The following is a 25,413-nucleotide window of genomic DNA, read 5'->3' as shown; positions in this document are numbered from 1 at the left end:
AGCATGTACAGACTGATATTAATCTTTAATCTCACAATTGAGAGCAAACAAAACAACTGCTGTATAACGCCCTCCGCTATCTTAGTTTAATTGGTCACTTGACTGCATCACATGACTAAAATGTGTCATCGTTTTTAAAAAGTCTCAGTTTTCGCCGTTCACATTGCGACGCGAAAGCACCGTTTTCAAATGTATGCGTTTTCGAGAGCGTTTTCAAAACGCTGCCTTTTCCTCGAGAGAAAACGCCATCTCAGTGTGGACTGGAGGCCAAAACGGAGAGAAAACGATGCGTTTTCAAACAAAAATGCATTAGTGTGGACGTAGACTTAGGTGCCCTTTTTTATACTGGAATAAGTCATAGAAAAATATAAAAATGTTCGTCAGAAAATGGTCAAGCGCAAGGACTGGAATTAAACTGAGTGGAAAAACAGCCAGTGTCCAAAGACAAACTTTTAAATACATTCAGAAATCCTTGACAACTATTGCTCAAGATCAAAGTCTGGCTCCTTGGAAGAAAAACACAAAGAAATGAGAGGTGGCTAAAGACTTTTGCACTGCACTTTATTATGGCTCTGTCTACTTTCTTTTCTACTATTCTGCTCTCCAATGGCTAATAATATATGATTACACATGCTGTTATCTTACACCGTGTGAATACTTTCTGTGCTTACAATTTGTTGTGTGCATTCCAGAGTGGCTGGAAATCATTTCAAAAGCAACAGCTGTTTCCTTTCTGGCAATTTGCTGAAAAAATTGGAGACGTGTCAATGCTGTATTTATTCAGAGTGTTGTTACTGACATCATGCCAAAGAATTAATTTACCTCACTTGAAAACATATCATTATTCATGAGTCACCTTTAACAGCAAAAATCAGCGATCGTCCAAAAAGCTAAGCCTGGATCAAAACACAACAAGACAGTGAGAATGAGTGCGATTTACCATCCCTGGAGACAACACAACCTTGATGGGCTTCAGAAACTGCTTGTGTCTGACAGGGTTGTTTGGTCTCTCCCTAGTGACCTTATTCATGAAACTGTCCTTAAAAAAAACAAAAAAGCAAGTAAAATCAGTGCTCTGTGTGCTTGATAATAGAACATTTAAAAAGAAAACAAGTTTGCTGTTTATTCTCAGATACATGCACAGTACGTGACAGCTGAAGAGCCAGCATGGATGTTATTTGAAATGGAGAAGGGGGGGGGGCGCTAATTTGAAATCTCATGCATATTCACATGTTAAGGTAGGGCAGCCTGACTCTTGAAGATGTTTCAAAGTGTTCCAGCTTTACTCATCTGTCACACACTTTGTACTGTGCAAAGCTCTACTGGGAGAAGGTTCGTATGTTTTGCAAAAGACTCCTTTCAACATGTGCTTTTGGCAAGCCATCAGCCCCCTAGCCAGCTCGGCTGTGATATGCGTGTTCGAACTAGTGCATAATAAGAAAGTAGTCTTAAGCCTGAAAAAATACCATTATTTCTCATTTAGCTGTTCTAAACTCATCAGTGCAAGCTCTACCACTGAGGATAGGGTGCTCGTGCAGCTGCAGCTGTGATAATGTGCAATATGCACTCATTGTGTGTGACTGTGTATGAATTATTCAGCTGCACGTGTGTTTCTGTGCTTACATTTGTATGGGCACCGTGTGGGTGTGTGTCCCTCTGAGACAGGATTAAGTGTAGATAGAGTTTTCAGAGTAGAACCGATCTCTCTGAGACACGGGGGTCTCTGGGCTCTCTGTGCTGAGCCCCAGTTCTCCTCCTCGGCATTTCCCTCCCACTCCTTTTAGCACCATGCTTAAACACTGTTGGGCCTTGGGATGAAACCTGGATACAGTACTGTAGGCTCAAGGTTATGGTTTCCATTTGAAATCAGCCTGAATCTTTGTCTTTTTATATATATTTTTTTCTAAGAGCAGTGAAGGGGAGAGGAGTCTGCTAATGGATAGCTAGAAGCATAGATAATATGTGCTCCCCACTCTTTCTGATCACCAGCTCTGTGGGTGTCAGGCTTTAGAAAAAGAAAAGAAAAGAAAAAAGCAAAGTAAAACTCAAGTTTTGTGCACTGCAACCTCCGAGTATGCGAAGGATGAACAGAAAGAAGGTCGCTGTCATATTTGAGGCCAAGAAGCAACAGTGAATACCCACAGTGTTTGTGTTTTTCATCACCCGATGTCTGTGGGAGAGTGAAGGAAGATTTTTTTTTACCTTTTGCGCACAGAGCAAAATTGAAGAGACAAGCGGACATTACCTTGCAAAGTCAAGACCCAACATTTGCAATGTGTATTGACATATTGATTTTCCTTGGCAGCTATTGGCAGAAGGAGTGAGGAGGATGGGGCCATGTGTGCAGGTCCACAGGAGCTCGGTGAGATCCAGGCAGCATTATGCACACCAAGAGAATGAGGCTTAGCATATATTGAGTGTTTATGCTGCAGAATAGAAAGTGTGGAGCACCTTTGCTTAAACTCACTGACTGTTAAATTGGGCTTAACTAAAAATCCCTCTTACACAAACAGAAAGTGAGCCAGGCCCTTTCTCCTCCTTCTTCACCCTTTTTAAAAAATAAAATCTTTTTCATGTGAGCATGCTCTTTTTCGGGTTCTGCTGTACATGCAGATATACAGATGCAGGTGTACATGAAAAGGATCAAGAATGAGTAGATGAAGGATAATGTGTTGAAAGAGGTGATTTGGAGAAGAGTGAAAGATATCCATTGTTTGTCTTCTTAAGGGCAGGGCACACATGGGGGACAGAGCAGGAGTGTATCTGGATTAGAGCGAGGCTCCTTCCTGAATATATAACCAGCCCAAGGTCTCCTCTGCTCTCCTCTCCTCTCCTTCTGCACAATTGCCATTACAGAGTTGTGCGACTGTAAAATATTAACATCGTTTTTTCTTTTTTTTTTAAATTCTTACTGGACACCTTTTTGATGTCAACTAGATAATGAGAATAGCACATGACAAGCACGCAAGCTTGTGCCTTTCACTCACGTCGCTTTCCTGATGTAAAATGGGTCAAAAGTAGAAATCATGGTTAGGGATGCATTTTTTATGACTTGCTTATAAGCATGGATGGGAAAGAGCAGTGTATGTCAAGACACGTTTTGATACACAATATAAAATGCTCCAAATAAAAATGCAGAAAATGAGGTAAATGTGCACCATAACGTGAAAACAAAATCCTTTATTTTATTTATTTATTTATTTTCTTCTGTATGAAACTACGATAAAGTACATTTCCCCCCGGAACACTGCAACACTGTTTCACTAAACTGAACTTTATACGAGTGAAATATCAAACGGACTGACTGATCAAACAGCAACAAATATTAAATGCACAAGCGATCATTCATGTAGCTGCCTCACATTGCTCCCCAAGCTGAGGTTAGGTTCTATTGTTATCCGTCATAGTGTGAAATTCATTTCATAAAATGTATACCATCTCCCTGTGGCAGCATCAGTCTCTTAAACACCTGAAGTATTTCTGTGGCATGCATTTCAATCTGCATGGTCCTCCTATCTAATGGCAATTAGGGGCTAAATACAGTAAATGTATGTGTTGCCTGTGTAGAGCACGCAGATACATGAGTAATAAGGAACATGACCAGTCATGTCAGATCCTTCTCTTGTAAATTTGCCTAATGTCCAGCAGCTATAACGAAAGCATTGTTTGTGCAATATAAAAAGAGTCAGCATGTTCCCTCCTGCTAACCTCTCGCTGATAAGTGTGAGGAAATGATTGTGTTCAATTTGCAGCATGCTGTCTTCGAAAATATTTAGGCTTGACGACAAAAGTTACTGGACACAGATAAAATGTGTTTCTAGCAGGGTTATTCTCGGTGTCTTATTGGGTAAGTCAGAATGCTAATCAAATGCACACAAACAAGAGAGATAAAATTCAACATTATGTGGATTTCACATGTATATCTTTTTGTTTTGTTTGTTCTTTTTGTTTTACCTTAGCTTAGTATGAAGATTGAAGATGTGGTAAAGAACTCAATTCAGACACCTCTAGGGCTTTTTATACAACAAGATATAGCTGGGTTGCTTTTTACTGATCTTTTTTCACCTTTGGATAGAGACAAGCAGGCTGGGTGTTTCCCTCTGTTTCCAGTGTTTATCCTGAGTTAGTTGACTTTTGGCTGTAGCTTCGTATTTACCACCAAGTATATCTGAGCGGTTTTGACCTTTTCAGGGGAACACGTGCACTTTCCAGAATGTCGAAATATTGCCGGTATCACAATTCACCATTCCTCTTCACTCACACTTCCCCACAGTGAGAAAGGATGCTTGTCTTAGCATGCAGTGCAGCACTGAGGCTATTTTGGAACCCCCCTCTCTCCGGCTTGGCTCCTGTCAGATGAGATGCCATGAATTTAAGCAGAGATGTGGCAAGTGAAACTGCATGAATCTATAACTATAACCTCCGTGCCTTTCACATGTGATATCTGGAAACACGTACGTATATATTTGGACACAAGCTGAGACGCCGACTCCCACACGTGCACATGTAACGCAATTATGTTTCAGCTGATGCTGGAAGGCTGACGGTAAGACACAGCTTACCCCCAGCTGAGCAGGCATGACTTTAGCCCGAGTTTTACAACTAGCCTTATTGATTTCCTCATTATCTTCTTCACAGGCGATCCCCCTGTAGGGGATCAACGGCCAGCACTCTACTCGCTTCTATTTAGCTCTATTGTGCTGCAAATGGAATGTGATATCACGACACTCCCCGAACAGATAAAGCTTAAAGCGTCAGTTCACCAACAGTATGAATATTCCAAGCGTCGGTGGGATGCAGGCTATTTTGGTTTTACTCAAAAAAAAGAGGGGGAAAGAAATTCAACAATGAGAACCACTTTGCACCAGTGAAATATTCTCAATAGAAAAAGCTGACGCCGAGCTTTGTCGATTACTCAGATGAACCTGAAAGACCAAGCTTCCTAATGACATTTTTCAGATCTTTGAGAACGCACAGGGAAGGCAGCTAATGGACCATGAGGTGACATTGACTTGGCTGGAAATTGTTCACTAATCCTTTTGAGTGTCCAGACTCTGAGTATGTGCAGTTATCCACTGAAAAGTTCACTCAAAAAAATTTGACAATGGCTAGAAAAATGCTGTGTCCACAGTATGTACTTTTTGTCAACAATCCCACATCGTGATGTGCCACATTTACTGATGCCAAACTGGCGTTTTAGGACCGGACAGCTGGTGGCGTTGACGTAAAATGACAATAATTAACCGTCTGAAATCTCTATCCTGTTCTCACTGTTGACTGAATTGCTGCTAGTGTTACAAAAGGCACAGTTACGAGTGACAGATTTCTATTTTTCCTTTAAAGCAGATAACCTCTGGCCATCTTTTCACGTTCTACATTATATGACTGTTGATGCATACACTGACAGACAAAGCTTCAGAATCAACATAATATTCCTTTGTTTAGGCTGATGGTATTAACAGTCAGCACAAATCACATCAGGAAGGAACTGTGTCATTGTGCTGTAATTGGAATTATGCAAATAGTTGCAAGGCAGGACTCTGTAATAACCACACTTATTCAGAAATTTCCTTTTTTATTATTAGTTCACTCTGAGGCATGGACTTTTCATCATTTATGTGGCATTCATTATTTCCTGTCGCCACCTTATGCTGCTTTTCTTGTATCGACTTGTAAACAGAAGGACATGAAAAAAACAAGTGCATCCTATTGAACGACGAGCAGGCAAACAAAGTTAACAGTCAAAGAAGCTTTTCATGCATAAGTGTTGATTTCTCTGGGGAGGATCAGCAGGCACTTTTTCTCTCTTTCCCAATTCGATCCGCTCCTGTGCTGCTGTAAAGTTAGGCTCTGAAGAGACGAAAGAGAAATCCATACGTGTCTCCGTCTGGCCATTGATATTCTCCTTACTCCCTTCTTTTTCTCCACATCTCCATCACCCCATCTTTCTCTCTCTCTCTCTTCATGCTTTCTCAGATGGTCCGTGGTGGCCAATCCATCCTCACGCCCTCCACTGGCCAGGTCAGAACATCCAATATCCCATGGATTCACACTTTCGCTCCCTCCCCAGTCGCCTGCACTCGAGAAACTTACCCAGCAACCCACCCACTCAGTCTTCCCTCTCCTTCAGCCTCACATCAGTCTTAGAATACTCAGTCTATCCTTTCACCTTTTTACCCTTTCTCTCAATCTGCTGTGAAATGTTTGTCGTGCATTTCGTTTTGTGCCCTTTTGCATTTCTACATCGCTGTTCCCTTTTCTCCTCTAAACGCATGAGGAATACTTACCTGCTGGCAGAGGATCACATAATGAGTCTCCCACCCACTTCCATTTGTGACCTCCACTTTGTCTGAATAATCAGAAGAGCTTTGTTTTCCATCATTTTCTGTCACATATAAAGCTTTTGCTTCAAAAAAAGATTTAAAAAAAAAACAACTATACTTATCTGAAGCATAGATGCAGTTTTGCAGCTTTTAGCACTCACACAATACATCTGTGTTACAGCAATGTGACTCTTTTTAGTTATTATTATTGTTATTATTATGCATGGATTCGTTCATTCAATCATTCTTTATAACCATAATATATAACAACAGGGTTATTAGTTCAGGAAATTCGATGTAGGGTTAATATCAGTTTGTTGGTCCACTACGTGTTAACTTGGCACCGACACTTGACTAGTTACCAAAGGTAGAGTAATCCACCAACTTTTTCTTGCTACATTTTTATGTTTCTGGCAATAATTTTGAGTAAAATGTAACTAAAATATATAGAATAACATTTTTATTTATTCAAATACTTAATCATTAAGAAAACTAAGCATGGGATAAACAGAATCTATATCAGTGTCAATTTCATTTAACCAGATTCCATTAAATGTAACATTTTCCATTGTACTAAATAAAATTTACATGTATTCAAATAATTTAAAGTCAGCATCTTGTACATAATTTTGGTTTTATGTCTATGACGTTGGCAATAACACCCTGGCCTTTGTCTCATACCAGCATAAGGGTACATGGTAAAATTTAGAAACTAAAAGTGGCAAAGTGTGAATTAACTGCTGGAGATGCAGAATGGGTGAGTCCCAAATTAAACTTTTCTCAACTTCTAAGAGGAAAATTAAAGCAACTACTGATGAGAGCAAAGGTTAACACTGATTGACTTACTCTACAATAAGGTAGTGTGACGGTCCTGGGTCGGTGACCTAGTGTTTTGAGTTTGTACTTTTGTTCTCTTAGGATGGTTGTGTTTTGAGTTTCGGTTTGTACTTCTAGCTCTTATGTTCTCCTTGGCTTGAGATTTCTGGTACTTCGGTTTTGGTCCCTGTGCCCCATGTTCAGTGTAGGTTTACTTCTGTCCTCATGTTTGTCTTCTCATTCCCCAGTCAGTGGTGTCTCATGTCGCTCCTGTCTCCGTACTCAGTGTTCCTTCTGTTCAGCGTCTAGTCTGGGGCTGTGTCCCAATTAAGAGACTGCACGCTTGAAGTACGCATTTTGAGTGCGATTACGTCACCGCCACGCGACGACGGCTGTCCCGAAGTGTACTTCAAATACATACTTCAAATGCATACTCCAAATGCGCCGTCGATTTCCCCAAATATCAAGCGTGGTCCGGTGCACGGTTCGTGGTCACATATATCCCACAATCCATAGCGCGGCGGTGGGTGTGGATAATTTTGCCGCAAAATACGGCAGACGGGAGCGGCCGAAGAGTGAACTGTCAAAAGTAAGTACTGAATATGATGTCACTTATTTATGTGCGAATGTTTAATAATGAAGAACATTAAAACATTACTGTTGGCCACATGTCGGCAAAGTTATGTGACATTAGTGATGTTTTGTACTTTCAGCGTTAACTTGGTTTTAAAGCCTCTACTTCAAAATATATATATAGTCGACCTTAATCATGGTTGCTAGGCAACCTGAACAGCACCACGAAGGCTAGACCGTCCCATTTCACAAGCCTCTCACTTCCGCACTTCTCATACTTATAGTACTTATGTGGTACTGTAGTGCACGTACTTCAAGCGTGCAGTCTCTTAATTGGGACACAGCATGGGTCTCTGTGTCTGTTGTGTACTTCCTGTTTTATTTTGACAGTCCTGCTCTATGTTCAGCCTCTCTTCCCCATCTCTGTGTAATTAGTACCAGCTGTGTTTCCCTTCTGTCTCCTGTTTCCTGATTACTCCGTCATGTATTTTAGTCCCCTGTCGTCCCTTGCCCAGTGTTGTGTCGTACCATCATACCACTCTCTGTGTGCGGGCCTGCCTGCCTGTTTAGTTTATTTGTATTTTCAGCTTCAGTTTTGTTATATGTTGCAGTACAAACTGCTTTACTGCACTTCAAACTGCAGTAAAGCAGTTTGAAGTGCACTTTTTGCCTCCAAGTCCTGCTTTTGGCTCCATCCCTGCCTGCCTGCACACAGCCATGACAGGTAGTAAATATATTAAACTGAGGTTTAATATAGAACGCACTCGATGACGCAGACTGGGGCATGTTCAGAAACAGCTCCAATGATGATGTCAACGTGTTTACGCAAGCGGTTGTGGGATTCATCGGGAAACTAGCGGATGATACCGTGGAGACAAAGACTATCACAACGTTTCCCAACCAGAAGCCGTGGGTGGATAAAACCATCCGCGACGCTCTGAGATCCCGCACCGCTGCCTACAACACGGGACTCACGACGGGGGACATGGACCCGTACAAAGCCGCGTCATATAACGTCCGGAGGGCGGTGAAAGAGGCGAAGCAGCGCTAAGGGGGGAAACTAGAGTCACAACTCCAACAGAGTGACTCTAGGAGCCTGTGGCGGGGACTAAGGACAATAACGGACTATAAAGCACCAACAACCAGTATGACGAACGCGGCCGTGACTCTGGCAGACGAGCTGAACACTTTCTATGCTCGCTTCGAGGCTGCAGCTAAGGACTCCAACAATGCTAGTGCTAGTGGCGCTAACGGCTGCAGACAGGAAGATACTGCCAGCACCGGAAACGTGCTCGTCATCTCCGAGCATGAAGTAAGGAGAGCCTTCAAAAGAGTGAACACCAGGAAAGCAGCAGGACCAGACGGCATCCCAGGTCGGATCCTAAGAGACTGCGCATACCAGCTAGCTCCTGTGTTCACTGAGATATTCAACATCTCTTTATCTCAGTCGGTGATCCCCACATGCTTCAAGGAGTCCATCATTGTTCCTGTCCCGAAGAAACCCCACCCTGCTTCTCTCAATGACTATCGCCCTGTAGCCCTCACCTCAGTAGTGATGAAGTGCTTTGAACGCCTGGTCAGAGACTTCATCATTTCTTCACTACCAGACACACTGGACCCACTACAGTTCGCTTACCGTCCAAATCGTTCCACAGACGATGCCATCTCTCATCTCCTCCACACATCACTCACTCACTTGGACACTAGAAGGGGGAATTATGTTAAAATGCTCTTCATAGACTACAGCTCTGCATTTAACACCATAATTCCCTCCACACTCACCACCAAGCTGGAGCATCTGGGACTCAGCTCATCTATGTGTCAGTGGATCTCCAACTTCCTAACTGGCAGACCACAGGCAGTAAGGATGGGCGGACATGTCTCAGCCTCCACCACTCTCAGCACTGGAGCCCCCCAGGGGTGTGTTCTGAGCCCCCTGCTGTACTCTTTGTACACATATGACTGTGTGGCCACTACCAGCTCCACCACCATCATCAAGTTTGCTGACGACACCGTCGTGGTGGGCCTGATCTCTGATAACAACGAGACGGCCTACCTGAAGGAGATTAGGAATCTGGAGAACTGGTGCCAGAGGAACAACCTCCTTCTAAACGTCAGTAAGACAAAGGAGCTGATAGTGGACTTCAGCACTAAGCAGGAGAGGAACTACCAGACCCCCGTCATCAACGAGTGTCCAGTGGAGAGAGTGGACAGCTTCAAATGCCTCGGAGTTCACATCACGCAGGACCTGTCATGGTCCTGTCACATCAACACCGTGGTGAAAAAGGCCCGACAGCGTCTCTACCACCTCAGACGCTTGAGAGACTTCCAACTGCCCTCCAAGGTGCTCAGGAACTTTTACTCGTGCACCATAGAGAGCATCCTGGCGGGAAACATCTTAACCTGGTTCGGGAACAGCACCATGCAGGACAGACGAGCTCTACAGAGGGTTGTGCGATCAGCTGAGCGCACCATCCGCTCCGAGCTCCCTGACCTGCACTCAATCTACAGCAGGCGGTGCTGGACCAAGGCCAGGAAGATCGTGAAGGACCTCAGCCATCCCAACAACAGACTGTTCTCTCTGAGGTCAGGAAAGCAATTCCGCTCCCTGAAGACCAACACAGAGAGACTGAGGAGGAGCTTCTTCCCGCAGGCGATACAGTCTCTCAATCACACCACCACACAGTACTGACCCACACATACAGTTCTTACACACACACTGGACATTCTGGACATTGTTTTCACTTCATCACTTAAATCACTTTAAGCATATTTGCACTGCAAAAGACATAATGTGGATTGCACAACACTGGTCACTACATTCTTCATTTCCGGTTAATACTTGTACAGCTGCTGTTATTGTGTATATATTTATTTATATTTCTTCATACATTCTTATATAGTTCTATATTGTGTATTTTGTTGTACAGTTATTTTATTTTCAACTTTAATTTATATATTTTATCTTATTCTTTCCCAGTTAAATTTACCCTTCATTCTAATTTGTGTTGTACAGTTATTCCTTTTTTGTTTTCTTTAGGTCACGAGCAGTTGTCCAAGCATTTCACTACATATCGTACTGTGTATGACTGTGTACGTGACAAATAAAATTTGAATTTGAATTTGAGATAATGGTACTGGCCTCAGCAGCTGGACAAGCTTTTATCAATGAAACACGCACACATCTCCAAATTGGACAGACGGAAGTAGACTGCATTGGATTTTAGTCAAGCAGAGTTATGCCTGCTTCCAGAGACAACAGCTGACTGTGGCCTCAAGATGGCAGTAATTTAAAGGAACTTTAAACAAAAAAACTCAAATACTTTTAAAATTATTTTAAGGCCTAAACTTGTAAATTTATTAAGGCTGTGGCCACTTTTGGTGAAAGGTGTATGTTGTTTTGTCTTGTTCAGGTTGTATGAAAAGGTAGCCACCAAATTTCCAATTTTAAAATCATAGTGAATTACAAGCACCTGTTTAAGCTAGCTAGCCAGTGCTAGTTGATAAAGCTCTGAATATACTTTTGTGTCCAAATACAGTCACACCCAGTTTTAAAATGTCAATCTGAGAACAATAAATGTTTCAAAATGAGTGCCTTTGAGTATCTTTTATGTTCAGTTAGCAGCCTGGTGCTGTGTAAAACATATTGTCTCATTGTCTCTACGTGTTATAAAACATGTCAAATGTGGCATTTACTACTATAAATATAATGAGCAACTGATTTACTCATGCACTACTCATCAGACACATGGCGCTGGATAGGAAGTTAGTGGTGCACAAAGGAAATCGAAACAGAGATAGTAATCATGATGGGGTGTGTAGTATAGTACTGCATATACAATTTTAGGCTGGCTGATAATCACAGCTTATTATGGAAGATGGAAACAGCATGTCTTTGAGGTCGAAGAAGAGAAGCTAGCGCTGGACTGTGTTAAAAGCACTTGAAAAATCAAATCAACACCCTGACAGAGCTATCTGCATTTTTTAAGTGTTCATACTTGAAGCATGAAAAGAATGGCATCCTCAACGCTAATTCTGCCCTTGTAAGCAAATTGCACTCAGTTCGCATTTCTGCCTGCCAAAAAACTCCAAAATACTCTAAATTGAAACAATCCTCTCCAAAGTTTTCATTACGTGTGAAGTGAGGAAAACTTTGTAGAGGTTTTTTTTTTTTTTGTGCAAAAAGAATTGCCTGTCAGATGTAAACAACTAATACTCTTCTGTGACAGCATCTGGTTCTTGGCTTTTCAGTCGCTGGTGTTTTACTGTAGTCACCCTTTTAGTCATGTTTCGCCTAACCTCATTCTGTCACAACAGCACCCTAGTGGAAGCATAGGAAGGTGATAAAAATCAGAATTAATATCCAATTTATTGTATACATAAACTCACACCTGGACTAGCTGGTAGGGCTACTGTAGCTGGAAGGCTGCTACTATAACTGTGGACTAAGTGTGTGAAGGATTAAAGGAAACACCTGGATACTTGGACCATACAGGGTGAGGGGTGCTGTGGGGAAAATTTTGCAGCCTTGATTTGTGTTTACTTGCCCTTCCAGATGTAAGAGTCACTGCAAATCAATCAACTGTTCTCGCAAATCGCCATTACCTAATGATCAAATATCATCTTGTTGTGTGTGTTTCCTTCAAGATAGTGTGAGTAGTCAATGAATTGTTTAATTACTATAAAAGTTGTGAATCATGTGTTATGGCATATCTGCGGTCACACCAAATAAGACATTGAAGATTATGGGAATGAATGCCAAATTGCACTGAAGCTGTTCAGGCGGCACGTAGTGGATCTAAAACGTGACTGGGAGACTTTATGTTGGTTTTGCTTTTAATTTGTCCCCCCAATTGCAGGTTGCTTTAATGCAGCTACTTTCTCTTTTCCTGACATGGAGAGGAAATTAGACTGTTACACACTGTCACACACAATTTTGGCCAAGTTCCAGTGAAAGAATTAGGAAATTAGAAAAAAAAGAACTTCTGTAAGTAAAATTATAGAACTCAGAACTGACTTGGACACTACATTTATTGTGTCGGTTGGCCACTTCGATTAGAAATATTCAAATTAGCCACACTTTTTTTCTTCCTCTTGCTTTTTCTTACATGTAATTAGCCGTTCTGAAAGGTGATAACACTCAAATGCAGAACCTTTTGAGAGAATGGGTCAAATTATCCCCCGTAGAGTGGATATTAAAATTCTGCACAGCATTACTGAAGCTTTTTATTTTAAAAGCACTGTGAAAACTTCACTCACCTCCCTCAAAAAAGGGGTGCATCACTTAATTACTGACATAGAGCCAATTTGCGTCGAGCATGTCTCTCAGCAGATAATGATAATCATTATAATTGCTTGAAGCGTTTGTCTCATGCAGCAAAACAATAATGTTCACTCAGATCTTCTTTAATAAAGGCTTTGGCTCAGCACTTGGCTTCCTCCAAGCTGTTATACAGTGACTGGACGTGCATAATCATTAGTGAAATTGAAATGCAGGGGTAAATACATGGCTGTGTCTGTCCTCTCCTCTGTACTAGCTGTCTCTTTTTCTTGGTCCCCGGGTACAGCGCCAGAGACTGATCAAAGACTGGGTCTGATTCACTCTGAATGATCAAGGAGTAGAGACAGGGAGCTCTGTGATTACTGAACATTGACATTGCATCAATTTCAATCATTCTACAATACGTGGCTGTCACACACAGGGTGTATTATGCACTGTGTCTGATCACCTGGGATCCAGTGGTACAGGCTTTTATTGATCATAAGGGAAATTCTTGCATTTTTCATGAGGGAGAAGACATTTTTTGATCAAAAGTGCCACTGGCTCAAATCCACTGATTGCCGGGAAGATTAGGGTTTGAAAAGTGAAAAAGGCATGCTCGTTTGCTCACTCACAACAGCTTCAGCCACAGTGGTTTGTTGGGGTTTTTTTGCTCAAAGTTTTGTGATACCACAATAAGACTGGCATATGTGTGTATCGGGTTACATTTAGCTTTTCTGAAACTCATTAGGTAGAGCTTTAGACACTTGTTCTGTAAGATACAAGTATAAGATAGCACACCAGGAGATAAACATCTCACATGTCTAACAAAAAGAACCGAAACTAAACAGTTATTTTTGAAAGAGCTGTGTAATTGTAAACAGACAGACCCTCTGAATAACTCTTTCAAGCCAACAACAACACAGTAGGGTAGTTTAGGGTTAAGGTTAGGATTGTTTGTCTTGTATACTTACTTACATTTTGATTAGATAAAAATATGGGAAGGTTTTGGGTTTTTCCTTTTTTGCCATTCCGTAGTTTCACAAATGCAAAGAAAAGAAAAAAAGAAGTACATTAAAATGCTTGGTTACTAGTGTAACCCTGGTTCTCTGTTATCAGCATGCTATGAATGGCAGTTTTTTTTTTTCTTTAAGTGGTTTATTTATTCAATTTATTTATTTATGAAAGCGTAAATAAACCTACAGAAAAATTAACTGGTGGACTATAGAAAGCATGTCCTCCACCCCCTGGAAACATGGGATTACAGAGCCTGTAGAAAAAGTATAAAATGAGTCTAAGTTTGACATCGAAAAGACGTCCATTACGACCACACTTGAACTTCAAATAGCTCGTACACTAAGGTTCAGTAGACGTCGAAAAAAAGATGTTGTCTGGCATTACAAAACAACCCCTTGAGTGGACTAAAACTGAAAATCCAAAAATGACACATAAAAGACATCAATCCAACGTCACTTTGAGTTACTTTGTTCAGTATGAATGGCCATATGAGAGGTTTTTATCAGCAGGAAAAGCTGTAAAACTTATGAAATTACATTTAAAAGTCCAAAATTTCTCCTTGTACTTGTTTGTGGTGAGCTGCAGATCAAACAAGTTAAGAATTATAAATTGCCTCAAGCGCACATTCAGGCCTGTGAGGCTCATTTAGACACTCAGACACTGAGCCATGGGTTTGTGGTTCATGCAGATATTTCTGCATCTCTGCCATTCAAAGACACTTTGTATACAATTTATGTAATAGTCATTACTGAACTGTAAATTTAGTCTTTTTCAAGGAAGCAAGTTTTCATAAAAGTCTTATTTTTATGCATTTACTACTACTATGGAGAACACACATGAGGTTTAAGACCTTGACAGGTTTGAAACCTTTTGTCCTCCACAACGGAAAATACCTGAGAATATAAATGGGTATCACTTTAGCCAGCTGCTAATTTTATACATGCACTCAGCTTTGCAGTTTCCAATATCATTCAGATGCAGCCATACTGTTTATTTTATGTTGTCACTCATTTCTTTACTTTTCCTGACACTTTTGCATTTAAATGCAAAGCTCCCTTTCTCTCTTTGTATTTGGCTTGTACCGCTGCACTTGCTTTCTGAGGAACATCTGCGTAGCATCCTTCGGTATGATCCCAGTCTGTCTTTGCATGTGATTGGCTGCATAGTGTGCCCATCAAAATAAAGTCCCACCCCTGCCTGCAAGGATCCTCAGCAGGGTTGAAGATCTGGCTACCACATACCAACAGGCCATTAATAATTGATCTATGAAATTATCTCATGGGCCAGATACAATTGCATTCCAGACTGGATGTGGCCCTTGGGCCATAAGTTTGACACCCCTGGAGTACACTTATTGAAATAAGTAAAAAAGCATCAAAATTATAGTGCAATGGAGAACAAAACAAACAAACAAAAAACTGTATGGACTGAAGGGATCCAGAGGACATGTTTATGGATTTTGTTTTTTCTTAGCATTTGTCCACTAGCAATATCACCCTTGACTCCACCTCAGTGTCTCCACATGCCTCTAATTGCATGTCTGGCCGAGGCCTGCTTCTCCATTCTTGTCCCAATCCATCTATTACTCTGTTTCTTCCTCTGTGCATACAAAGCTCTCATAAAAGAGGTTAACCTATCAGAGGTCTATTTGTAGTAAAGCAAATGACTGGAGTTCAATTACTGTCGCTTTTGTGAGTGTGGATGGCAACATGTTTCAAGTGTGGGGTGCTGTGAGGATGACCCTATATGAGTTGGATAGCATGCTTAGCACCCATATAGACAAAGAATATATAAATGATATGTGCTATAAAGTGAATGCTTGTTATGCATGATTTCCTGTATAATTGTGACTTTTAAGAAAATCTGCAAATAATGTTGGTCTCTAAAAGCGCAAGCATATATAAAAATATACAAATAATACAACCTAGCTACAACTCCAGTAATTAACCAGTCAAAGAAAAGTCTGCTGTAAATAATACGATGATAATAACATCACAACTGACTCTAATTAACTATCAAAACTAACCACAATAACAAAGACCGATAGGATTATACAAAAATCATTTTATAAGCATTCTGAAAAAATGCACTGATCAATTAAAAATGTTCAGTGTTTCATGCTTAGAGTAGACAAAATTTATTTAAAGAGACCCCGCTCCATATTCATAGCTTTGCATGATTTCAAGTTCAACATAATGCTTATTTTTCATATACTGAGCCTTGATCTATTTTAGCTTCCTTGTTCCTCACTTTAAGCCATCTTTCTTCTGATTGGCTGCCTGTTGCAAACAAAACACTTGAACAAAAGGTGCGTAGGGATTCTGTGCTCACAGCCAGACCTGTGTACCTCGAATCAGCATATACATCTCTACCAAAAGTGGAAAAAATGTCTGAAATAACATGTGTAAAACAAGTGTTGGTCAAGTTACTTGAAAAAAATAATCAGTAACTAATTACTGATTACTTCCCCAAAAGGTACTTTACTGATCACTTATTTTCAAAAGTAATTAATTACTTAATTACTTAGTTACTTTTTAAAAACACGATTTAAAACCTGAATAGGTAATAAAGCAATAGATATTTCAGCCCAATTCTACTTTTTCTGCATAATCCATCATAAAAGATGTAATCAAATGGAAAAGTCTCTTTTTGGAACTTGTTTTATTAGTTTTAATCTTAGTTTTGCATCAAGCAAAAATTAAATTATATGCAACAACCACACATTTACATGGTAATGGGCCCTTTAAACTCCGAGGGGCTGTAACTTTGGTTTCTTTTGGTCAGTTTGCATGATTGACACCTCTTTTTAATCGTTTTAGCCAATAGAATCAAAGTAACGATGCCCGTTCACGACACTTCAACCAATCAGACGTTGCAATGCCACAATCCACGTGGGCCCAAATTTTCTGCATGTGGCGTCTGTCCAGTCACGTGCCTGTAGGTGGGTCTAAAATGGACGTTGTTGACGGAAAATGGTTCTGATGCGGCTAGGTAGGCGTGGTAACTTCTGATAACCAAGTTGCTACCAGCTACCGGTGAAAATATCGGAGGAAATCTAGACAGTAAGCCAATCTCTGTCTTAGCGCATTTGCGCTGCTATGTGTTTTTGTGATCTTCTTTTGCGGCGCATACAGTGAATTTTGGTCTGATTGTGGTGAAACTTGGTGTGTGGAGTCAGTGATAGCTCTGGAAGCTAACCAGCCTATCTTTAACAGGTGTTCTGGGAATCCATCCTACCTGACAAACTATCCCACCTGTTGTTTCTATGCATGCGCATGTGAATTTCCGGTTCGGTTTTGTTTGTTTAGCGGTCTTCGGCGCATTTACGTAACTGCTCGTTTAATCACGGCTTGTTTTCTGTGTGTTTGGTGGTTGTAGAAATGGTTTATTACGGTGGGCCCTAGAGACAAAGCACATGCAAACTCCAAAACACTTGCAAACTAAAGAACACATGCAAACTCCAAAACACGTACAAACTCCAAAACACTTGCAAAACCCAAAACACTTGCAAACTAAAAAACACATGCAAATTCCAAAACACGTACAAATTCCAAAACACGTACAAATTCCAAAACACTTGCAAAATCCAAAACACGTACAAATTCCAAAACACTTGCAAAATCCAAAACACTTGCAAACTCAAAAACACATGCAAATTCCAAAACACAACGGAAGTGCTCCAGGACGCTAGGGGCAGTGTTGAGCTCGATTTGCAAAATAAACGGCAAGTTTGTCTGTATGGGACGGTCTAGTCTCCGTTGCGCTTCCCAGGTTGCCTAGCAACCATGATACTAACCGCTGGAAACGTGTCATACAACTTGGTTTGACAGAAATGAGGGAGAACATATTTTGTTCATTTGTTTGTTTGTTTCTACAAGAGCTTTGTGTGATTTGATAAGTATCTGAGGCTGAGACCACAGGACAGTAAAACATGATTTTTGGGCTTCATTTCTGTACTGAACAGTTATTTCAAGATTAATTAGTAAATAAGAATTAGCTGATGTTGTTCATGAGACTAAAGTCATATCACTTTGGTAATGTAAATATAATATGGCCAATATTATAGTTATTATATTAATCATTATTAGCTATTACAGCAGTGAACATGAACTCTGTGTCAAATACTGAGCTTCAGTACAGATTCAAGTTGCAGTTATTTATATGTCTTATCACCTTAAATCTTCACTCAAAGACAAGTATCTTTGACAGTGCATATATAGGTGTATCATATATAAGAGACAAATGTTGTTCCTTCAGTATGTTGGCATTACTAAATTTGGCTCATTGCTTACATATATTTATAAAAATAAAATGTACAAGCTGTGATAACTGTTTCTGATAAAATGAAGAGTAGACTGATATATGAAATATTCCTTTATTGGGTGAGAAAATCAGACCATGTCATAACTGCTTTAAGTCATACAGAATAGATATCAGAGCCTTAAACAGGCTGGCTTCTCCTAAATGGGTCAAACTGGGCAGAAAGTCTACAAACACATAACATCCTTATAGAATATGATGTAACATTATAGATCAACTTACCTCAGAATATATAAAGCATATAAACAATTACAGCAATATGATGCAACAAACACAGCAGTGCTACTGATCCAAAATACTCAAAGCTTCATAGAACTGGAACAAACATTTATTTTTAGCTCCATTCTGCTGCTGATACATACTTTAGGTTTCTGAATATTACACTTGTTGCTGCCTTTCATAGTGTGTAACTTGAAGGCCCTGAGTACTTTCTCCCACACTGAAAACACTGGAATGATAAAATTATTTGAACATTACCTAATAAGACTGATTCAGGACAGACAATTAGTTATTTTAAACTTTTCTAGCAGTCCTTCACAAACAGGGAACAGTCTGTCTATTCTCTCCATCTGTCAGCTGCTGCTGGCTCTTCCTCCTCCTCTTCCTCACACACTGCTGAGTTTGTCCTGGTGGATCATCAGGGGTGCAAAGCCTCACAGATGATGTGCAGCAGTGTGTCCCTCAGCCTGTCCTCACTCTGGACACTTGCAGTTGTCACACATGGAAATCAAATGTGTGATAAGCTGCAGGATTAAAACACAAGTGTGACTTATAAACACATGTTCATACTTTTATTCCACAATCAGAGAGAAAGAAACAGAGAGCGAGTGCAGGACAGACAGATAGGTGAAAGTCTCAGGTATATACACTGCTACAAAACAGCACAAAAGAAGGAGGATTTAGTGTTTGTGTTATTACGAAACAAGAGGAGTTCCCAGATGGTGCAGTGGACACATGTGTGACTCCTGTGATTAAAGCATCTTTCTTTCAGCTTAATGAGTGAACCGTCAGCTCGTTCAAACACACGTTAAAATCCGTTTGGCTCGACACCACCGAACAGAGGCAGCAATATAACATAGCTAACATTAAAGTGCAGTGAATCCTGCTTGTGCCGTGATATTCAGGACTGCAAACCGAGCAGCATCACTGACTTTCAGCTTGTTGTGTTTGTGGATATATGACTGACTTTAATTATCCACAAAATCATCACAATCTCTGTAAGATTAAGGTCGACTATATATATATATTTTTTTAAAAGTAAAGGCTTTAAAACCAAGTTAATTCTGAAAGTACAGACATCACTAATGTCACATAACTTTCCCGACATGTGGCCAACAATAATGGTTTAATGGTTCTTCATTAAAAAAATATTTGCACATAAATAAGTGACATAATATTCAGTACTTACTTCTGAAAGTTTACTCTTCCTCCGCTCCGCTTCCACCGTTTTTTTTCGGCAAAATTATCCACACCACCACCGCACTATGAAGTCTGGGATATGTTGGGCCATGAAGGCTACACCGACCCATCCTTAAAATTCAGGGAAATTATGGACGCATTTGAGGGCCGCATTTCGAGCAGCCTTTGAATTGGGAAAGCCTTCTCTTGTCGCTGTGACGTAATCGGCCTTAAAATGCGGCCTTTAAGGCTGCAAACCCCAAATCCGGTCATTGGTACTTCCTGGCTTATGTAGTTACTAGGTAACAAAAGCTCAACACTGCCCCTAGCGTCCTGGAGCACTTCCGTTGTGTTTTGGAATTTGCAAGTGTTTTTGAGTTTGCAAGTGTTTTGGATTTTGCAAGTGTTTTGGATTTTGCCTGTGTTTTTTAGTTTGTACGTGTTTTGGATTTTGCATGTGTTTTTTAGTTTGCAAGTGTTTTGGAGTTTGCATGTGTTTTGGAGTTTGTATGTGTTTTGGAGTTTGCATGTGTTTTTTAGTTTGCAAGTGTTTTGGATTTTGCAAGTGTTTTGGAGTTTGTACATGTTTTGGAGTTTGCATGTGTTTTTTAGTTTGCAAGTGTTTTGGATTTTGCAAGTGTTTTGGAGTTTGTACGTGTTTTGGAGTTTGCATGTGTTTTTTTTAGTTTGCAAGTGTTTTTTAGTTTGCAAGTGTTTTGGAGTTTGTACGTGTTTTGGAGTTTGCATGTGTTTTGGAGTTTGCAAGTGTTTTGAAGTTTGTACGTGCTTTGTCTCTAGGGGCCACCGTAGTTTATACGACATTTTAGCAGAGATTCAGAGGTTTCTGTGGATACCACACATGTCTGGACTTATATTTCTCACCCCGTTTTATAACCTATTTAACGTTATCTCATCCTTAAGTGGTTAAAAAAGAAGAAGAAGAAAGCATATTAGGTCTCCTTTTTAAACCCAAAGTGGGAACAAAAGCTAAGAAAAAACATCGAGGTTGTGTAATGTTCTACAAGCCTCTGTTTTCATATGTCCTATGTTTGATATGCTAAGTTAAGCTAATCAATCTCTATGCTAACAGCTAGCTGAAAAACAGTAAGTTTGTTGGGGGGAGATGTAAAAGTACACTAAAAACTCCTAGCCTAGCTGCCACCCTCTGAAGAGAACCATGCTTGATATTTTATGTTATGCCACATTTACATAATTCATACAAAAACCCTTGTAAAAACAAGAAGTGGTTTCGTAGCAGACAATTTCTTGGCTGGTAGTCTCTTGTTTTTAATTTTATGCTAAGCTGAGCTAAATGGTACTGGGTGGGTGCAGTTATATGAGTGCTGTGATTATTTATATCTATTCTCGGTGAGACAGCAAATGAACAAAAAAAAGAGAAATAGATTTAAATACAATGAGTTGCTTAGAAACAACAGACTAGCATGGCTATTTTTGGGGACGTGTCAGTGGTGTAATTATCCTTGCTTGACATCCTCCAAGAAATAAGAATATATTTTTAGTCAAACAGAGGGGTTGATGTGCATAAGCATATCTTTTTGCAACCGGTGAAATGGATTCAGTTGTCCCAGTGTGGTTGTTTCATAGTATGAGCATCTAAACACCCCTGCAACAGAGACATGAAGTGTCTTATTTCAACAGGGGAAGTGGTTCTCCTGAGGTAACTGAGGCGTTTTGTTTTGGTTGCGGTTTAGCAGTTTACTGTGTTCTACAGGTGTCATGAATAAAACATTCAGACGTGTTCGAAGAGGCGCCTTGGATTGAGGGTCAGCCGTCCAACAGCCGCAGGAGAATAGAGGAGCACCCCATCAGGAGAAGTGCGCCAAATCGCTGCCGTTTGATGGAAAAAGCTGCAGGGGCAAGATAGGGAGAGATTGGGTGCAGATTTGAAGTCCCCCGATGCATATCTGCTAGAGGGTAATACCCATTGTGGATTACATCAATATTGGAGCTAAACATGTAATCGTACACTAAGGCCACACTCCGGATCCACGTGGATGACCTACAGTCCCATCAGAACAAATTGCTTTAGCGGGAAAGGAGCTTCTTGGAATAATTCATAGGGTAAGCTGATGAGCATCAGAAAACATTTGAATTTAATCTCAACACACACATTTTTCAAACACAGCAGTGATTGTGCTTCTAAAAGCTTTCCCTGGGATGGCATAAAGCCACACAGGATCAAGACAATGCGGTGTAAAAACAGCACTCTGTGGAACTCTTATATGCCATGACAAGCTTAATCACTAAACCTGAGAATCAACAGAGTCTATTTAGAGCTCTCATCTTAGGCATGAAGTAAGCCAAATGGATTCAAGATACAATCCTGTAACTTTCGCTGTCACTTAATTGGAAAACTACTCCTTTGATTAACTCTGTCTTTCCCCCCCTTTCTCTGTGTCCCTCAGGGATGTAAAGGGGGGGGCATAAGACATGATTGACAGCTTATAGTTTTTACAACAGCTGCCCAAGGCTTTTTTGTACCATAGCAGATGTTCTCCTAAGGATTAAATCTGCCTTTAGAACATGATAACTCAGTGTAATATTAGATCTCTCAATCAGTGCACTTTTCTGTGTAAAAGAACACTGTTAGCTAAAAGTACATTTCTTTCAGTTGCTATTGCTTGGAATATTTGCTAAGTTAGATGGCTGGAAGATAGGAACTATTCAACATAGTGTATACAGTGGGGCAAAAAAAGTATTTAGTCAGCCACCGATTGTGCAAGTTCCCCCACCTAAAATGATGACAGAGGTCAGTAATTTGCACCAGAGGTACACTTCAACTGTGAGAGACAGAATGTGAAAAAAAATCCATGAATCCACATGGTAGGATTTGTAAAGAATTTATTCGTAAATCAGGGTGGAAAATAAGTATTTGGTCAATAACAAAAATACAACTCAATACTTTGTAACATAACCTTTGTTGGCAATAACAGAGGTCAAACGTTTACTATAGGTCTCTACCAGGTTTGCACACACAGTAGCTGGTATTTTGGCCCATTCCTCCATGCAGATCTTCTCGAGAGCAGTGATGTTTTGGGGCTGTCGCCGAGCAACACGGACTTTCAACTCCCGCCACAGGTTTTCTATGGGGTTGAGGTCTGGAGACTGGCTAGGCCACTCCAGGACTTTCAAATGCTTCTTACGGAGCCACTCCTTTGTTGCCCGGGCGGTGTGTTGTGGATCATTGTCATGTTGGAAGACCCAGCCTCGTTTCATCTTCAAAGTTCTCACTGATGGAAGGAGGTTTTGGCTCAAAATCTCACGATACATGGCCCCATTCATTCTGTCCTTAACACGGATCAGTCGTCCTGTCCCCTTGGCAGAAAAACAGCCCCATAGCATGATGTTTCCACCCCCATGCTTCACAGTAGGTATGGTGTTCTTGGGATGCAAGTCAGTATTCTTCTTCCTCCAAACACGACGAGTTGAGTTTATACCAAAAAGTTCTACTTTGGTTTCATCTGACCACATGACATTCTCCCAATCCTCTGCTGTATCATCCATGTGCTCTCTGGCAAACTTCAGACGGGCCTGGACATGCACTGGCTTCAGCAGCGGAACACGTCTGGCACTGCGGGATTTGATTCCCTGCCGTTGTAGTGTGTTACTGATGGTGACCTTTGTTACTTTGGTCCCAGCTCTCTGCAGGTCATTCACCAGGTCCCCCCCGTGTGGTTCTGGGATCTTTGCTCACCGTTCTCATGATCATTTTGACCCCACGGGATGAGATCTTGCGTGGAGCCCCAGATCGAGGGAGATTATCAGTGGTCTTGTATGTCTTCCATTTTCTGATGATTGCTCCCACAGTTGATTTTTTCACACCAAGCTGCTTGCCTATTGTAGATTCACTCTTCCCAGTCTGGTGCAGGTCTACAATACTTTTCCTGGTGTCCTTCGAAAGCTCTTTGGTCTTGGCCATGGCGGAGTTTGGAGTCTGACTGTTTGAGGCTGTGGACAGGTGTCTTTTATACAGATGATGAGTTCAAACAGGTGCCATTCATACAGGTAATGAGTGGGGGGACAGAAAAGCTTCTTACAGAAGACGTTACAGGTCTGTGAGAGCCAGAGATTTTCCTTGTTTGAGGTGACCAAATACTTATTTTCCACCCTAATTTACGAATAAATTCTTTACAAATCCTACCATGTGAATTCATGGATTTTTTTTTTTCACATTCTGTCTCTCACAGTTGAAGTGTACCTCTGGTGCAAATTACTGACCTCTGTCATCATTTTAAGTGGGGGAACTTGCACAATCGGTGGCTGACTAAATACTTTTTTGCCCCACTGTAGGTGCTGTTCACCTCTAACCGTGTCACCTTCTAGTAGGGGCAGTCAGACAGCTTTTGCAGAATCTCTGCAGGAGGTATGGATACCTTGACATGCACACCCCACATTCTCTGCCTTGCATTCTCTTCCTATTCTCTAAAAATATTTATGGTGTTCCTTAACCAGAAGGTGATCCTGCCACTACTGTCAAAATAATTATATTCAAGGGAGAGTCAATTCTAAGACTAGATATGCTTATGGTTAAAAATAAATCTAAATGCCCAAATCTAACCCTCAGGGCTTAGCAGAAAAACCGCAGCAGCTTTGGTGCTCTATGTGGGTCTACACAAGAGGCGCTCAGGCAGTGCATTGAGTTTTAGGTCACCTGTGTTTTGGAAGCACTCAGAGCCCGGCACACAATTACTGTGCACTGTGTAAAATGCAGGAAAATAGACTTGAAATTCAAAGGCTACGCTTCCACTCATGCATATATCACAGGTAAAAAGCAAGCCTCTGCGACAGCTGGATTGAATATCTGAGACGGACTACTTAAAAAACATCCCTGAAACACTTCTGTGTAGCAAGTCCAGCATGTCAGCGAAGCAGCAGTAGTTCCAACATCAAGACAAAGACAGGTACGAGTTTTGCCTACAAAGGTGCTGTAATGACTGAGGCAATTTTGCCAGTGCAATTTAAATGCATAATGGTAAACCATATCGAGTTGCAATGGCATATATGAATGTTTCAGAGGGGTAAGTTGTATTACTGGATTAATATTATTTATTCAGTGTACCACAAATAATTTGAAGGGACCTTTCAGTGGTTTATTATTCCAATTTCAAGCTGGAAGCAAAGGTGGTTAACTTTTAATGTAACCAGGATTAATAGGATTAACTAACGCATAATCAGCGTATAGTTGCAGGAAAAAGTTTGTGAACCTGTTGGAAATTTTTCTGCATTGGCTCACATTTATACAGAGGCCCTATAGAGAAAGAGAACCAAACGCAACTCACAAAGCAAAGAAACTATTAGATTTACTTATCGAGGGACATGACACATTTTTCCATAAAATATCTGAGGAAGTCTGAGGAATACCAGTATGCCCTGTCCATGTAGATATATAGAAACATTTCAGAGTATAGAAATGTTCCTGGCAACAACCCTCTTTGATGTTTGCATTTTGATAGTTTACAATAAATTCTATTTATTTGAGTTACCTTCTTATGTGGACTTCCACCTTTGAGCTAGTTCGTGACAAATAGGGGCTCATCCAGGATATAAAAAAAAAAAAAAAAAATCAAGGAATTAAATTTTGGAATTCACCATTGTGACAAAGATGCTTGAGAGCTCTGCAAAAGATGTTGTTTTGTTTGTACTGGGTATTTTAATAACTTTAGTTGAGTTAATTTTTGTTAGTGT

General features: G+C 40.6%; 1 long non-coding RNA gene across 1 annotated transcript; it reads left to right on the top strand.

The window, feature by feature from the left end:
- Window positions 1–16,943: 16,943 nt before the first annotated feature.
- Window positions 16,944–24,739, top strand: LOC147337650 (uncharacterized). Its single transcript, XR_015124862.1, has 4 exons — window positions 16,944–17,051; window positions 21,440–21,789; window positions 24,019–24,091; window positions 24,493–24,739. It is a non-coding gene; the product is annotated as an uncharacterized LOC147337650 (long non-coding RNA).
- The last annotated feature ends 674 nt before the right edge of the window (window positions 24,740–25,413 follow it).

Source organism: Aulonocara sp. 'chitande type north' Nkhata Bay, linkage group LG2 (genome assembly GCF_057382095.1).
Source record: "Aulonocara sp. 'chitande type north' Nkhata Bay isolate Kocher_YH1m ecotype deep benthic linkage group LG2, A_spYH_male_GT1.1, whole genome shotgun sequence".
Taxonomy (NCBI): Eukaryota; Metazoa; Chordata; class Actinopteri; order Cichliformes; family Cichlidae; genus Aulonocara; species Aulonocara sp. 'chitande type north' Nkhata Bay.
Note: the sequence above shows the minus strand (reverse complement) of the source record. Positions and strands in the feature narration are given on the sequence as shown.